Source organism: Vipera ursinii (assembly GCF_947247035.1).
Source record: "Vipera ursinii genome assembly, chromosome: 12".
NCBI lineage: Eukaryota > Metazoa > Chordata > Lepidosauria > Squamata > Viperidae > Vipera > Vipera ursinii.
The window spans coordinates 20,275,789-20,292,444 of record NC_139525.1 but is presented as its reverse complement, the minus strand read 5'-3'; positions in this window follow the sequence as shown (position 1 = coordinate 20,292,444).

The window sequence follows — 16,656 nt, the reverse complement described above, 5'->3', positions numbered from 1 at the left end:
GGGGACCCATGTTGCACTTCTGGGCTTTCCTCCCCATCTGTCTGTTTTGGCACTCAGAGTCTATGCATGGACCGGCCTGGCTGCCAGTTTGCAGCCCGAGGCAAGGACCTGTGACGAAGTCCTCACTTTGTGGCCGTTCTGGAAAACGCTTCCTAAGCTGTTCCTGGAGGAAACTGAGTATCTTGACCCGTACCAATCGGGTTTCAGGCCCGGGTACAGCACGGAGACGGCATTGGTCGCACTGGTGAATGATCTCTGGCGGGCTCGGGACAGGGGATGTTCCTCTGTCCTAGTCCTTTTAGATCTCTCAGCGGCTTTCGATACCATTGACCATGGTATCCTACTGCGGCGTCTCAGGGGGTTGGGAGTGGGAGGAACTGTCTTGCGGTGGTTCTCCTCCTACCTCCTGGGCCGCTCGCAGTCGGTCTTGACGGGAGAGCAGAGGTCCACCCCGAGATCTCTCGTTTGTGGAGTCCCTCAGGGGTTGGTCCTCTCTCCCCTCCTGTTCAACATCTATATGAAGCCACTGGGTGAGATCATCCGTGGTTTCGGGGTAAGGTATCATCAATATGCTGATGATACCCAGCTTTTCATTTCTACCCCGAACCAACCCAGTGATGCCCTCGATGTGATATCCCGTTGCCTGGAAGTGGTATGAATCTGGATGGGGAAGAACAGGCTCCAACTCAACCTGGCCAAGACTGAGTAGCTTTATGTATCGGCATCTCATGTAGTCCAGGATATTCCATCTTTGGTTATGGGGGGAGAGGTGTTACCTCCCGTTGATAGGGAGCGCAACTTAGGCTTCCTTCTGGATGCACGACTCAGTTTAGAAGATCATATGGGAGTCATGGCCAGGGGGGCATTTGCCCAGGTTCACCTGGTGCACCAGTTGTGCCCCTATCTGGACCAAGATGCTTTACGTATGGTCACTCATGCGCTTGTTACCTCCCATGTTGATTACTGCAATGCTCTCTACATGGGGCTGCCCTTGAAGACCACCCGAAGACTTCAGCTGGTGCAGAATGCGGCCACGCGGGTTGTGATGGGAGCATCCCGATACTCCCATATTACACCCCTCCTGTGTGAGCTGCATTGGTTACCGGTTGCCCTCCGGGTGAGATTTAAGGTGCTGGTTCTTACCTATAAAGCGCTACATGGCTTAGGCCTGGGATACCTGCAGGACCATTTCCTGCCAGGAATGACTTCCCATTGCCCTGTGCACTCACACAGAGAGGGCCTCCTCAGGGTGCCATTGGCCAGACAATGTCGGCTGGTGACCCCCAGGGGGAGGGCCTTTTCTGTGGGGGCACTTGCCCTGTGTAATCAGCTTCCCCTGGAGCTCCAGATGACCCCAGACCTCCGGTCCTTTCGTCGTAACCTTAAGACATTTCTTTTCCAACAGGCCGACCTGGACTGATGATAAGGGGTTTTAATATGGTTTTAAGTTTTTATTGGTTGTAGTTGGGGCTATAGATATAGTTTAATTTTTAATATTTGTACTTTTACATGTATTTTACTGTTGTTAGCCGCTCTGAGTCCTTCAGGAGATAGGGTGGCATATAAGTCCCATTAAATAAATAAATAAATAAATAAATAAATAAATAAATAAATAAATAAATAAATAAATAAATAAATACCAGCTTGCCCACCGGGCTGGGTAGACCAGTGTCTCTCAGTTCAAGTGATTCACGTTGGCTCAGCAATCTCTGGCTGGCCCTTCCAGTTGGCCCACCCCAGAGTCAGTTTGTTCTGCAAAGTTAGCACAGCGGCTGTAGTACTCAGGTTAGTTTTCTCCGTCAGGGGACCCATGTTGCACTTCTGGGCTTTCCTCCCCATCTGTCTGTTTTGGCACTCAGAGTCTATGCATGGACCGGCCTGGCTGCCAGTTTGCAGCCCGAGGCAAGGACCTGTGACGAAGTCCTCACTTTGTGGCCGTTCTGGAAAACGCTTCCTAAGCTGTTCCTGGAGGAAACTGAGTATCTTGACCCGTACCAATCGGGTTTCAGGCCCGGGTACAGCACGGAGACGGCATTGGTCGCACTGGTGAATGATCTCTGGCGGGCTCGGGACAGGGGATGTTCCTCTGTCCTAGTCCTTTTAGATCTCTCAGCGGCTTTCGATACCATTGACCATGGTATCCTACTGCGGCGTCTCAGGGGGTTGGGAGTGGGAGGAACTGTCTTGCGGTGGTTATCCTCCTACCTCCTGGGCCGCTCGCAGTCGGTGTTGACGGGAGAGCAGAGGTCCACCCCGAGATCTCTCGTTTGTGGAGTCCCTCAGGGGTCGGTCCTCTCTCCCCTCCTGTTCAACATCTATATGAAACCACTGGGCGAGATCACTCGTGGTTTCGGGGTGGGGTATCATCAGTACGCTGATGATACCCAACTTTTTCTTTCCACCCCGAACCAACCCAGTGATGCACTCGACGTGATGTCCCGTTGCCTGGAGGCGGTCTGGGTTTGGATGGGGAGAAACAGGCTTCGTCTCAATCCTGCCAAGACTGAGTGGCTGTGCATACCAGCATCTCGGGTTAACCAGGTTGTTCCACCACTAATGATGGGGGGGTGAGGTGTTACCCCCTGTTGATAGGGCTCGCAACTTGGGCGTCCTCTTGGATTCACGGCTCAATTTTGAAGTCCATATAGGAGCCGTGACCAGGGGGGCTTTTGCCCAGCTTCGTCTGGTGCGCCAGTTGCGGCCCTATCTGGACCGAAATGCCCTACGCACAGTCACCCATGCGCTTCTGACCTCCCGGCTAGACTACTGCAACACTCTCTACATGGGGCTGCCCTTGAGGACCACGTGGAGGCTTCAACTGGTGCAGAATGCAGCCGCGCGAGTTGTTATGGGAGTTTCCCGATACTCCCATGTAACACCTCTTCTCTGTGAGCTGCATTGGCTTCCGGTTGCCCTCCGGGTGAGATTCAAGGTCCTGGTAATGACCTATAAAGCTCTGAATGGCTTGGGTCCGGATTATCTAAGGGAACACCTGCTGCCGGCATCAACTTCCCATCGTCCTGTACGCTCCCACAGGGAGGGCCTTCTCAGGGTGCCCACAGTTAAAAAGTGCCGGCGGGTGATCCCCAGGGGGAGGGCATTCTCTGTGGGCGCGCCTGCCCTGTGGAATGATTTACCGGTGGAAGCTTCGGACCGCCCCCGATCTGCGTACATTTCGCCGGGATCTGAAAACTTGGTTTTTTGATCTATCAGGCCTGGAGTGAAGGGGTTTTAGCTTTTAATATTGTTTTAATTGTTGGGCTTATGTAATTTAATCTATTTTAATTTATACTATTTTTATATCATATTTTATGTTGCCCTGTAAACCGCCCTGAGTCCTTCGGGAATAGGGCGGTATAAAAATTTAATTAATTAAATAAATAAATAAATAAATAAATAAATAAATAAATAGTTCCTGGCCCACACCCCGTCGCCCACTTATAGCCCCCTCGGGGGTTTTGGGTGAGAGGCCTCTGGTGCCACCCGGTCTGGGTGCAACCTGTCCAGTTTCATGATTAGCTGCCTCCCCCAGCGCAGCTCTGCTGGGCTTTTCCCTGTAGCCATGCATGGCATGGAATGTTGGCAAAGCAAAAAGTCGGCCAGTCTGTGGTGCCAGTTCCCAGTCACTACACGCCTCAGTGACTCTTTTATGGTGTGAACCATATGTTCGGCTTGACCATTAGTAGATGGGTGAAACGGGGCCGATGTTGCATGCCTAATGAGGTTTGCTCTCAGGAATGCCTGAAATTCTGCTGCAGTAAATTGGGCCCCATTATCGGACACTATGACATCCAGCAGCCCGTGTAGCAAAGAGTTTCCTAAGGACCTGGATGGTCCTAGCAGTAGTCATGTTTGCAATTGGTATAACCTCTAACCATTTAGAGTGGCTGTCGACTACTATAAGAGCTGTCCCTGAAAGGGCCCAGTGAAGTTTATGTGAATCCTAGACCAGGGAGTGTGAGTCTCCTCCCACCTGTGAACTGTAGCGTGTGGTATTTCAGGCCTTGATTGCTGGCATGTATAACACCCATGCACCTGGGCTTCAATGACTTTATCTAATCCTGGCCACCATAAATAGCTTCTAACCAAAGCTTTCATGCGAACAATACCAGGATGGCCTTCATGCAGTGATTGCAAAACCCTGTCTCTTAGTGAGGTAGGAACTATGACCCTGTTCCCCCAAAGAATACAACCCTTGTGAACTGATAGCTCATGTCTCCTTGTAAAATAGCTCTGAAACTCAGGACCTGGGCTTTTATCTAGCCACCCTGTGTGATAGCACTCTACTTAGTGTCTTGTCTGCTGCCGTTTCTGCAGCTATGTCCCCTGCGTGGAGGGGAAACTCTGGCAAGTCCTGAATAGACAAAACGTGGGCCGCTGGGGCCGGATCCGGTTCAATTTCTGGCAGTGGAAACCTGCTCAGGCCATCTGAATGGCCCATATCTTTGCCGGATTTGTGAATGAGCTTAAACATATAAGCCAATAAAAAATAGACCATCTCAGCATTCTAGGGGATAATATGTGGGGTGTCTGCCTGTCTGTAGTGAATAACCCCAATAGCAGTTTATGGTCTGTGAAGACCATGAAGTCCCTGCCATATAAGTAGCCGTGGAATTTTTTAACTCCAGCTACTATGGCCAATGCCTCTTTGTTAATTTGAGCATAATTACGCTCAGTGGAGGACAGTGGAACTTGAGTTCCATCTTTCGCTAAGTGACTTAAGACTGCACCCACCCCATATGGGGATGCATCACACGCTAAGCAGACTGGTTTAGACTCTTTGAAATGAATGATAGTGGAACTGACCAACAGAAGTGCCTTCAATTCCTGGAAACTCTTTTCGTGAACACTAGTCCACTTCCATGAAGCATTTTTATCTAAGAGCCTGTGAAGCAGCTCTTCCACTGCGGCCTTGTTAGGAAGGAACATGTGGTAAAAATTGAGGAGGCCCAGGAATGCCTGCAGCTCTCCTTTTGTTTTATGGCTAGGTGCCATCTGAATGGCTTTTACTTTGGACTCAGCAGGGTGGATGCCATCAGCATCAATGCAAAACCCCAAGAATTCAGTTGAAGGGACTCCAATACTGCACTTATTCTTTTTAAGCTTGAGGCCTGCTTCTCGCAGCCTTTGCAGGACAGCTCTGAGCCTCCTTGCTAGCACCTCAGTGGATTCTCCGGCGATGAACACGTCATCAAAATAGGGGCAAACCCCCGGAATGCCCTTGAGTGTACGTTCCATGATGCCCTGAAAAATGCCCGGGGCTACACTGACCCCAAATTGCAGGCGCTTTACTTTAAATGCCTCCCTGTGAGTTACAATTGTCTGAGCTGTGGCCTCATCAACAGGTAATTGCTGATAGACCTGAGCCAAATCTAATTTTGCAAAAATGGTGCCACCCTGCAAGGATGCAGGATGTGGCTTACTACTGGTACTGGGTATGCATGTAGTTTGAGTGCCCGGTTAATTGTGCATTTATAACCTGTGCAGATTCTGACCTCCCCGTTGGCTTTTAGTGGTGTTACAACTGGGGTTTCCCACTCACCCCCATCTACTGATTGCAAAACGCCCTGTTCAACAAGTTTATCTAATTCAGTGTCTATTTTGTGTTTGAGGGCAAATGGGACCCTATGAGGCTTAATCCTGACTGGCACTACATTCGGGTCTAGTTTGAATGCTATTGGCGGGCCCGTGTATGTTCCCAGAGCTGAATCAAATACATCTACAAATTTCTCGCATACTGTCGCTAGACTCGTGACTTGTGTCTGGTTGATTCCAGTTACTTGGATGCCTAGCGCATCAAACCAATCGAGCCCAATTAGGCTCGTTCTCTGGCCCCCTACTAGGACAACATCCAGGTGCCCTGAAACCCCCTTAAATTTAACAGCTAGTGTGGCTTCACCCTTGACTGTGACTCTGGCATTCTGAAAATCAGTTAGTACAATATCAGAAGGCCTCAGCTTGGCCCATCTCTTACTGCGACTACAAATGAAATTAAATGTTTCAAGGGAAATAATAGAAACAGCGGAGCCTGTGTCCAGCTCCATCTTGCAGCTCCACCTGAAGTCTATACTTGGGCTTAATTGGGCGGTGAGCCCCTGTATGACAAATGCTTCTGCGACTGGAGCAGAAACCCAGGCTGTGCTGTCCCAGGGCCCCACTACCTCTCCTGGTCAGATCTTCTGACTGGCAACTTGACGGCTGGTCCCTCTGGCGACCTCTGCAGATGGACGCGATGTGGCCTCTCTTCCCACAGGCCTGGCACGTGGCTGTCCAGAACCTACAGTCCAAGCATTGGTGGCGGCCGCCACAACCTGGACATCTAAGGAAGGGATCTGCCTTGTAAGTGGCCTCCTGTTGCTTGTTGCTGCTACGCTGTTGGTCAAGTTGTCTCTGTAACTTGTCAACTTCTGTGTCATCTTTGAGGTCTTCTATGTGTTCGGCATTCTCATGGTGGACGGCTTCTTCACGTTGTGCAGTTTTGGCGGGCCAAATGGCTCGTACGGCCCCGGCGGCAGCTTCGTCCGCCATGACTTCCTTCTTTGGCAAAAAGCTTCTGCTGTAGCTCTTGCTTACGGAGAAAGCAGACAAGCCGGTCTCGTAGTCTCTCCTCGATGTTGGAGAACTGGCACAGGCGTGCGGCCTGCCTAAAGGCCGTGATGTACTCGGATGTGGTTTCACTCAGTTGCTGTATTCTTTGCTTGAAAGCATAGCGCCAAGCGATCACTGACAGCTTGGGCTGGAAATGTTCTCCGAGCTTCTTCTTCAAGTCTGCAAAGGATACGGACTCCAACGGCGTTGGTGCAAACACGTTCTCTGCTAAATTGAACGTTGCTGGGTCGCACACACAGAGGAGCATGGCGGCCTTCAATCCATCCTCAGCAACCTGGTTCGCTCGAAGGTAGTTCTTGACCCTGGACAGGTACGAGGGCCACTCTTCTGGCTGCTTAATGTTGAATTCTCTCAGCTTTCCGACCTTGGCCATTTCTGTTGGTCTTCACGGCTGGTGCTCGGCGTCTTCGAATCCTGCTCCTCTGTTGCCCATGGACTGGTCCTCCGGGCATGTGGTCGCTAGCGTGGCTGTGCTAGCCAACTGTAGGGGGGGGAAATTGCTTTTCCCGCCAGGCGTGCGCTGCCTCTCCCCTAGTGACTTTCAGCTCCGTTGGAGAAGCAGGATCCCACCTTCGTCGCCAGTGTTATGTACTGCATTCATTGCTTAATGACGAAGACGAGGCGAGTGAGTTCAGCAAAGATAATTGTTTATTGCTTGCAGGACCTGAGAAACATGGCTGCGAATGCAGCAATTTATACCCTGGCCTCTGTTGTTAGCTGCGAAGTCGTGTCCGACCCATCGCGACTCCATGGACAATGTTCCTCCAGGCCTTCCTGTCCTCTACCATCTTCTGGAGACCATTTAAGCTCATGCCTACAGCTTCAATGACTCCATCCAGCCACCTCATTCTCTGTCGTCCCCTTCTTCTCTTGCCCTCAATCTTTCCCAGCATTAGGCTCTTCTCCAGTAAGTCCTTCCTTCTCATTAGGTGGCCAAAGTATTTGAGCTTCAACTTCATGATCTGGCCTTCTAAAGAGCAGTCAGAGTTGATCTCCTGTAGGACTGACCGGTTTGATCGCCTTGCAGTCCAAGGGACTCGCAGGAGTCTTCTCCAGCACCACAGTTCAAAGGCCTCAATTCTTTGGCGCTCAGCCTTTCTTATGGTCCAACTTTCACTGCCAAACATTGCAGCTGGGAAGACCATAGCCTTGACTATACGCACTTTTGTTGACAGGGCTATGTCTCTGCTTTTTAGTGTGCTGTCTAGATTTGCCATGGCTTTCCTCCCAAGGAGCAAGAGTATTTTAATTTCTTGACTACAGTCCCCATCTGCAGTGATCTTGGAGCCCAGGAAAATAAAATCTGTCACTACCTCCATTTCTACCCCATCTATTTGCCAGGAATTGAGAGGGCCAGATGCCATGATCTTGGTTTTCTTAATGTTTAGTTTCAACCCAACTTTTGCACTCTCCTTCTTCACTCGCAACAAGAGACTCTTCAGTTCCTCTTCACTTTCTGCCATTAGAGTGGTATCATCTGCATATCTTAGGTTGTTGATATTTCTTCCAGCAATCTTAATTCCAACTTTTGATTCATCTAGCCCTGCCTTTCTCATGATGTGCTCTGCATATAAGTTAAATAGGCAGGGCAACAGTATACAGCCTTGCCGGACTCCTTTCCCAATTTTGAACCAATCAGTGGTTCCGTGTTCAGTTCTCACTGTTGCTTCTTGACCTGCATATAGGTTTCTCAAGGGACAAATAAGATGGTCTGGTATGCCCATCTCTTTAAGAACTTGCCAGAGTTTGTTATGATCCACACAATCAAAGGCTTTAGCATAGTCAATGAAGCAGAAGTAAATGTTTAAAATGTTGTTTTAAAGAAACCTATTGCCGCCCTAGAGGCAACCAATAGTGGCGCTGGAGATGGGTTTTCTGAGGAGCTGGGAGCCGTTAGACAGCTTCCCTGCTCAAGCAACCTTCCCACATGGTGTTCCCTTAACAAAACAAGCCCAATACATTACAGAAGGTAGCAGCATTTCCACCTTACATTGGGGCAGATAATAGAGAAAGGATGTACTGATAGGGTGTGATTGTTTTTCCTAAGTCAGAAACTTCACCAAAGGCAACTCTCTTCTTCTCTGGAAAATCTGCCTACTTTTGGCCAAAGAGAGACTCCAATTCACAAAGCATAACTGCCTCCTGGGAGAGAAGGGGGAACATTATTCAGATTTCTGCATCAGGATTCTAGGCCACTGAAACCCCATATTATTTCTTTCTCATATTTTTGTGGATGCCTAACAGCTACACTTCTTTGGATAGTATACATAGAATAAACCAGGTTATATTTACTTATGCTGTATGTTAAATACTGGGATCTTTGAGGCATTGATGAGGCAAAGCAGTAAGTAACAACACGTTTATTTAGTTAACACAGAAGCAGCACTAATTGCTGCTCAACTTCTATTTATATGGATCGCCGATAGGCAACAGCCAATGAAATTAAAGCAATTATTCCCACCTAAACACAAGCTTACAATTCTGCAGACAAGCAGTCTGGAGTTTAAATGAACACAGCAGTTAACACTTTATAACTGTTCCCAAGTAATTTACATCAATACATAACACCCCTCTCCACTAGACAGTTCACACATTTAAGTAGTGGACATAGTCCTGCAAATAAGTTGGTGGCTTCCTTGACTGCTCAGAACATCTTGGAACTTCCTGTGGTTCCCGGTCTACCAGCTCTCTTGCCTGGCTGGGTGGATTGGGACTCTGGGACCTGTTTGCTACGGGTGGACCTGTGTCTCTTTGGATGGTCTGGCAGGGTAGACCTGAGCCAATGTCCATTGGTGGAACAGTTTCTGCTGAGCTGAAGGTCGGGGCTATCTGCCAGTTTCGCTCAGTGTGTGCAGTCTCTGGAATCAGGGGTGACTCGCTTTCCATGCCTCTGGGAGTCTTGTCAGCACTTTGAGACTCCACTTGAAGGCTGCTGTTCCTGAGTTGGGCGGCTGTTCCTGAGCCAGCAGCTGGTTTGCTACCCTCCTGCGCAATTGGTCAATATGCCAGTGCAGCACTTGACCGTCTTCCAGGACCACTTCGTAAGAAAGTAGTCCTGACACTTTACAAACCACAGCTACCACCCATGGTGCCCCTTGTCTGTAATTTCATGCCCAAGCCCTGTCGCCAACTTGCAAGTTCCAAGCGGGCTTTGGCTGTGCTGTGTCCAAGGCAACTCAGTCTGGATGCAGACAGTCCAGCTTGGTAGTTAAGCGGCGTCCCCATCTGAGCTCTGTTGGGCTTCTGCCTGTAGAAATAGTGTCGTGCATTGGCAGAGTATAAGGTCTGCCAGCCGATGATGCCAATCGCCGGTGACGATTCTTTTTAACGTCTCTTTGGTCATTCAAACCATGCGTTTTGCTTGGCCATTCAAAGCTGAGTGAAAGGGGGCTGAAGTAGCATGCCTGATCATGTTAGCCCTCAAAAAGGACTGGAATTCCACAGTGGTAAATTGAGCCCTGTTGTTGGAAACGATTACGTCGGATAACCCGGGTGTGGGAAAGATTCAGTGCAGTTCCTGAATGGTCCTGTCAGTAGTCATAGTTGGGACAGGTGCAACCTCTAACCACTTAGAGTGACTGTCCACGACAATGAGGAACAGTTGTCCCTGGAATGGTCTCGCAAAGTCTATGTGGATTCTAGACCACGGAGTTTGCGTGGTTTCCCAGTGATGTACTGGGGCTAGAGGCATCTCAGGTCTGGATTGCTGGAAAGTGTGGCAATTTTGTGCTTGGACCTCAATATCCTTATTCAACCCTGGCCACCACAGGTAGCTTCTCGCGAGTGCCTTCATCCTGACAATCCCAGGATGTCCCTCATGCAGAAATCCTAGTCCTCAAAGAGTTGGGAACTACAATCCTACTACCCCAAAGAATGCAGCCTTTGTGAGCAGACAGCTCATCCTTCCTTCTACTGAAACTATGAAATTCTGCCCACAGACTCTTGTCTGGCCACCCCTTAAGCACTTAGCGCGACTTAGCGTTTTGTCAGAGGCTGTCTCAGCAGCCACATCCCCAGCATGAAGGGGAGACTCCAGCAAATCCTGGATTGCCAAGATGTGCGCAGCAGGTGCGGGGTCTGGCTCTGAGTTGGGCAGAGGCAGCCTGCTGAGCGCATCAGCGTGGCCCATTTCCCTGCCCAGTTTGTGAGTTAGACTGTAATTATAAAGGGTGAGAAAGATGGACCATCTCAGCATTCGTGGAGATAGGATCTGAGGCGTCTGTTTATCTGTTGTGAACAGACCGAGAAGTGGCTTATGGTCAGTAAATACCGTGAATGGACAACCATAAAGGAAATCACGAAATTTTTTGATACCAGCCATTATGGCCAGTGCCTCTTTATCTATTTGGGCGTAGTTGCGTTGTGCTGGAGACAGAGTCCTTGAATAATAAGCTATGGGTGCTTGCCTCCCATCAGCCATTAAATGGCTCAACACAGCCCCCATTCCATACAGGGACGCATCACATGCAATGCTGATAGGCAGCTTTTCATTACAATGTGTCAGTACAGAGTTTGATGACAGCAGTGATTTGACTGCCTTGAAACTTTGCTCGTGGATGCTCGTCCACTGCCATTGTGACTTCTTGTCCAAGAGCCTATGTAAAGGCTCTGCCAACGTAGCTTTGTGTGGAAGAAAGGCATGGTAGAAATTAAGTAGCCCTAAAAATGCCTGTAGCTCTTCCTTTGACTTTGATCTGGGAGCCTGCTGAATAGCTTTGAGCTTGGATTCAGCTGGGTGAATGCCTGCGGCATTTATGCGAAAACCAAGGAACTCAGTGGAGTCCACTCCTATTTGGCATTTGTCCCTCTTAAGCTCCAGCCCCACCTCACGGAAACGGTGAAGGACGGCTTTGAGCCAATATTCTGCCAATATTTCTATTGACTCCCCAGCTATGAGGACATCATTGAAATAAGGGCACACACCTGGAATGTTTTTGAGTGTGTGCTCCATCATGCTTTGGAAGAGCCCTGGGGCCACACTGACCCCAAACTGCAGACGATGAACCCTGAATGCTTCCCTGTGAGTTACTATGGTTTGAGCTTCTGCCATGGCATCATCCACACCAAGTTGCTGGTACGCCTGTGTCAGGTGCAATTTGGCAAATACGCGACCTCCCTGTAGTGATGCCAAAATATGGCTGACTACAGGCACTGGATATGCATGCTGCTGAAGTGCTTTATTTATAGTGCACTTATAATCCGTGCATATGCGCACCTCACCATTGGCTTTAAGTGGTGTTACTATAGGGTCTCCCACACACTGCTATCTACTGGCTGCAATGCGCCTTGTTGCACTAGTTCGTCCAGCTCTTCATCAATTTTTGGTTTTAGGGCAAGGCTTGATCCTGATTGGGGTTACAGTTGGATCAAGGTGGAGGGCAATTGGAGGTCCCTTGTACTTTCCTAAGCTAGGGCTGAAAACATCAGCAAATTCCTGGTAAACTGACGACAGGTCCACTGCTTGCATTCTGTTAATGCCAGTCACATGGATACCCAATGTTATGTATTCACATGTTTATTAACGTTAACATTAAGAATATACAGGGCTGAGGTAAAGCCGCGGCAGCTTTTGACAGCTGTCAAAAGCTGCTGGACAGAACTACGCAGGCGCCCACCGTCTGACAGCTCAGCTGTCAGAATCACCTGGCAACAGCACGCGCTACCGATGACAGCTCCGAGCTGTCAAAACCAGCCGGCTCTGATTGGCGAAGCAGACGGCGCTGGAAACTGGCTCAGCCCTGATTGGACAAACGTTGACAGCTGCGAGTATAAATAAGAGCGTTGTTCTTCTGTTGTTTTGCCTGGTTCCTAATAAAGTTAAGTTGCTTAACTTTGCTGTCCTGCCTGCTCTTTTAAAGCACCCAAGGCATCAAACCAGTGCAGCCTGATGAGGCTTGTGCGCTGGCCTTTGACTATCACTACATCAAAGGGACCCTCAAACTCTTTGAACTGTACTTTGAGCGTAGCTTCTCCTTTAACTGCTATGTGGGAGTTTTGAAAATCCATCAGCAGGAGATTTGATGGTTTGAGTTTAACTCTTTTGCCACTGCAACTGCAAATGTGGTTAAAAGTTCCTTGAGAAACTATAGAGAGGGCTGACCCTGTGTCCAGTTCCAGTTCCTTGAAGCTTTACTTTGAGTGTAAGCTTTTCTTTAAGGGGGTGATGGGCACCTGTTCTAAAAACACACCTTCTACTGGGACCAGGGCCCCTGTACCTTTCCTGGGAAATTCTTCTTGTGGAACGTCCCTCTGTTTGGCACATGCCCAGCACATTGCTGTATAGAACCTGAACTCCAATCATCTGTGTTGGCCTCTACAGCCCACACATTGAGCAAAGGGGAACTGCCTTTTCAAATGGCCACTGCCCTCTCTGTGGTAGCTTCTGCAGCCAGTCGATGTTATCTCCCCCTTCTATGTCATCGGTCCTTTCCGATTCCTAATGGTGGATGGAGGTTGGGCTGGGAGTATTCTTGGAAGGCTGTAAGGCCCTCCCCTGGTGGCTTCTTCTGCCATTATCTCTTTCAGGGCATCTTGGAACATCAAGGTCTCCTTCGCAAGCACCTTCTGCTGAAGGTCCCTATTCCTCAAACCGCAAACTAAATGGTCTCTAAGCCTCTCTTCTAGGTCTGTGAAGTTGCAGAGCCTGGACACCTGTTTTAGCCACAAATTCGGCAGCTGACTCTCAGGGTTGCTGCTCCCTTTGTTTGAATGCATGTCTCCATGCAATGATGGAGAGCCTTAGTTTGAAATGCTCTTTGAGTTTTCTCTTGAGCTCAGTGTATTCGACTGACTCTAGAGTTGCTGGAGCAAGTAATGTTGCAGCCTTTAAGCCATCTTCGCTAACTTGGTTAGCCCTTAGATAGTTCTTGACTCATGAAACGTACGAGCTCCACCTCTCTGGGTATGACACATTGAACTCCGACAGCTTGCCAACCTTGGCCATGGTTAGCTGTTACTGACTTCTCAATGCCTTGTGCTGCTAAGGGATTCTGTGTTGATCCTAGGGACAGATCCCTTAGCATGTGGGTGCCTCTAGCGTAGCTTGCTGGCAGGCAGAGGAAGGAATGTGGTTCCTACCAGGGCGCTGATGCCTGGTGTTACCCCAGTGACTTCTGGCTCTCTCTTCCTTAGCAGCACATCCTACCTTCATTGCCACTGTTAAATACTGGGATCTTTGAGGCATTGACGAGGCAAAGGAGTAAGTAACAAAATGTTTATTTAGTTAACACAGGAACAGCACTAACTGCTGCTCAACTTTTATTTATACGGACCGCCGATAGGCGGCGGCCAATGAAATTAAAGCAAGTCTCCCACCCAAAACACAAGCTTACAATTCTGCAGACAGACAGGCTGGAATTTAAACGAACACAGCAGTTAACACTTTATAACTGTTCCCAAATAATTTACATCAATACATAACACTGTGTTTATTAGATTTATATTTATTTTGTACAAATCAAGGTGGCCCAAAAGTGCCCTCTCCTCCTATTTGCCCCAGGACCACCAGTGCTTCTCCTTCCATTTCCTGAATATATCCTTTTTCCTTTTCAGCATTTTAGAGAATCCTCCAATTTTTCCCTTGGGGGAGTTGTGGTTGTGATTGAGTCTTCAGTATGGTAGAATTTCCTGTCTTTCCTGGACATTGTTCTCCCTCAGGATTTTACCCCATTGGATCCTTGGATTCCACCTGTCTTTCCTCAGAGTTCATCACACTTCTGCTGTGTTTGTGGTGTCGGCTGACTCTTCTCAGGGCCTCCTTCTGTGGATCTCTCAGATTCAAAGAGGACAGGATCACTTTCCCTCCCTCATTCTTCAATCAATTTCTTTGTTGGTGAGGACGAGGTCCAGGATAGCAAACCCTGGTTCTTTCTTTCACCTTTTGGCAGATGAATTTGTCAGCAAGAGAGGAGAAGAATTTGTGCAAATTTATAGTCTATCACCCTTAACCTCTTTGTTAGTTTTTCTGAATAAGTTGTAGATTTTCACTGCTGTTCTAATCATAAGCAACATCCAATGAAGTTTCAGGGGATACCTGTCTGTGATGTTTTTGTTCCTGAGTTAGGATCTTTAACTCTGTCTCATCTATACCCCGTGCCTGGTTTAATGGCATTGCCCACCACCCTCACCCTACCATTTCTTATGACACTGTGAGTACTTCCTCCTGGCTGACTCCTTTTCCTGCTTCTCACTTTTGGTCTTTGATTAATATGCACTGCTCAATATTTCTCATTCTTTCTCTTTTATTCTAATTTAATACTCTCTTGACCAGATTGATGAAGGGCCTGACAACACTTCCTTCCTGGTCTTTGTAAGATGTAACCCCTCTCTTTCCAGGAGTCCTTCAGGAATGTAGAATAGGCCCTTGTTGTAGAATTCAAACCCTTCATAGCAATATTTACCCAACTGTCGAATTCCACCAAAGTTTTCCTCAAATGGAAAGGCAGCTGCTGTCTTGCTCAAATGCAATGCAGCCACTGTTGGAGAGCCAGGTTGAGAAAGAGACATTGCTGGGGAGGTTGAGGTGAGATAGCAGAACATAACAAGCTGAGGAAGTGAAGGGGCCATTGGCCTCTGGGAAGGGAATTCCTCACATTACAGACCTCAGAGATACAGGTAGCCTCTGACTTATGAACATTTGTTTAGCAACCATTCAAAGTTATGATGGCATTCAAAACTGTAACTTACAACCAGTCCTTGCACTTATGTCCATGTGGTCATATAATAAAAATGGGGTGCTTGGCATGTATTTACAGCAGATGCAGCATCAGGGATCCTGTGATCACCATTTGCGACCATCCCGGGGGAGTTCCGGCAATCAAAGCTGGATTGTGCTTACTGACTGCAACAAAAAAGGCAATAGAATTGGGTGTGGCTTACTTAAAGGCTGCTTCACTCAGTGACAGATGTTCTGGTTCCAATTATGGTTGTAAGTGAAAGACTACCAGTACAAGCCCAAAGCCCTTTCAACTGCACTTTCAGTTACATGCATTAAGCATGAGCTCGTCAGTTTGTGTAGAACACAATAAGCTGTGGGCAGCTTTATGTGATCTTGGTGTCCCAACCCGTCTGATCAGATGTATTAGATCACCAGACACAGATCAAGAGGCCTCAGTGAGAACCCTCCATGGCAACACAGACTGGTTCAGGATCAGTTCAGACAGAGATGTATTTTTATCACCATTTTTGTTCATTCTGCATGCTTAGAGCACACAGCAATGGCTAACATGAATAAGATCTGAAAAAACAGAGATAGTGATATAAATACAAAAAGCTGGCTAGTTAGAGCAATAGTCTTCCCTATAGTGATGGCTGGATGTGTGAGCTGGACACTGGGAAGGGCCGATCAAAGAATTGACACCTTTGAACTGTGGTGCTGGCGTAAAGTATTGCCTATACCATGGGCAGCCAGAGCCACTAACAGAGAGATGCTGAATCATATAAAACCAGACACATCATTAGAAGCCAAAATCACAAGACTACGTCTGATTTACTTTGGCCCTGTCATGCATGCAAATTCATTGGAGGTCAGTGATGCTTGGAATGGAACAAGAAGAAGGTCAAGAAGGGGCAAACAAAGAACATGCTGCCTCAAAGCTGATACAAAGATGAACATCCAACAACTGAAAGAAGCTGTGCCTGACAGGGAAGCATAGAGAGGACTTGCCTATAAATGGTCCAAGAGTCAGAGATGACTAAACGGTTAAAACAGCAACAGTCAAGTTCAGAGCTTTGCATTTTCTAAGTCAACTAGTGGATCAATGATGTTCATGAGATGGTAGTCCAACCTGCAAGATTTTGATCCCTCCCTCCCCTCAGGATGCTTCTGCCATTGATCAACCCATTTAAAAAGAGGTGTGTGAAGCACAGTTTGCAAATGGATAATGGGATCTTCAGGAATGTGTTAAAGTAATGGGTGAATTTCTATCTGTGCTACATCCCAGAGACCAGGAGCTGGTGGAGAGAGAGACATCAGATTCTTTTTGACATCTCTCTGTCTCTCTCTGTCTCTCTGTCTGTCTGTCTGTCTGTCTGTCTGTCTGTCTGTCT